Here is a 1,468-nt window from a genome sequence, read left to right as displayed (position 1 = left end):
GCTGTGAACCGGGTCGGGTGACAGGACTGGGCCCATTTATAAGGCTGTGAACCGGGTCGGGTGACAGGACTGGGCCCATTTATAAGGCTGTGAACTGGGTCGCGTGACAGGACTGGGCCCATTTTATAAGGCTGTGAACCGGGTCGGGTGACAGGACTGTTGACAGAGGAGGATCATTGGGAAGAATTATGCCCTGCTGAGGGAGGCTGGGCTGCAGGTAGAACCATTCTGCCATCTCCAGGTGTCATTACAGATGCCAGGGGGAGGAGGCAGCGCTGCTGACATCTACATTAATCACCCCAACCCGACACATATATCCCACTGCCTCCGTACCCCCACCCCCTAATCAAGTTTCACCTTTTACTGTCACGTAGACAAATACACTGAAATGTRTGTCTTGCAAGTTCTAAACCCAACAATGCAGTAATGAATTGTAATCCACACACCAGGCCCCAGACCCAGCAAGGGGATCCTCCGCCATTAACGATGTCCAGCCAAGAGCTTGCTGAATACCACTGATCTGACCATGAGTGATGTTGCTACCTGACCCTATGACCCCACACACAATTAAAAAGCCTTTCTTCTCTTCGCCACACCGGAGGGGGAACTAACCATTCCTCTCCAGCCCTGAAACCACTGCATTTATTTTCCTTTGCTGTCAGAGTTTGATTCATTTGTTTGCATTTGATATACAACTTGCTTACATACAATTAGGACGCAGTGTGATTGATTTCCAGCGTGGTTCTCCTCCTCCTTGGTTTGTGTGTATGTGTGTATGTGTGTGTGTGTTGCTTTACAGTCCTTAACTTTACATACTGTAGTTACCACCCTACTACAGCTGCAGGCCCCCTATTGAACTACACATACCTCCCTGATTACAAACAACAACAACAAGATGAGAGCAGCCTGTTTACACGCCCGCTGGATCTCCTCCATCATTAGCAGGAATAATTACAAGATGTGATAATCAAGGGGTGTGTATCACTCTGAATCTGCTGGGGGATTCATAATTTAACCCTGAACCATTCTCTCAGTGTACACCGTGCTCTTGTGTACTTGTGTACTGATAGATTAGTTAACAGACTGATACAGTGCAAAACAAACAGTGTATTATCAGGTGGTGGAAGTAATACACGCAATCAAATAAAGGACAGTCTTCAGAGTTATTTACGACCAGCTGAGGTCACAGCAAATATCAGAGGACTTTGAGAATCAACTTGACCAAATGCCATCATTATGAGAAATCACAATCAGTCTTTGTAATGATGGACGTCAGCTTGGACCGAGGATACTACCTTTTGTTACCAGATGGCCTAGAGACAAAAGGAGGGAAATGTCTGATTGATTATTAGGTTTCATCTAATTAAATAAACATAATTGCACAAATTAGTTGACAGTAATAGAGGCTTGATTTGTTTAGGTCAAAATAAATGGTTCATCTGAGCGTGTGGCAGGTGTGAGCAGTTAG

The sequence above is a fragment of the Salvelinus sp. IW2-2015 genome, linkage group LG22 (genome assembly GCF_002910315.2).
Source record: "Salvelinus sp. IW2-2015 linkage group LG22, ASM291031v2, whole genome shotgun sequence".
NCBI classification, from domain to species: Eukaryota; Metazoa; Chordata; class Actinopteri; order Salmoniformes; family Salmonidae; genus Salvelinus; species Salvelinus sp. IW2-2015.
This window is presented reverse-complemented; position numbering follows the sequence as displayed.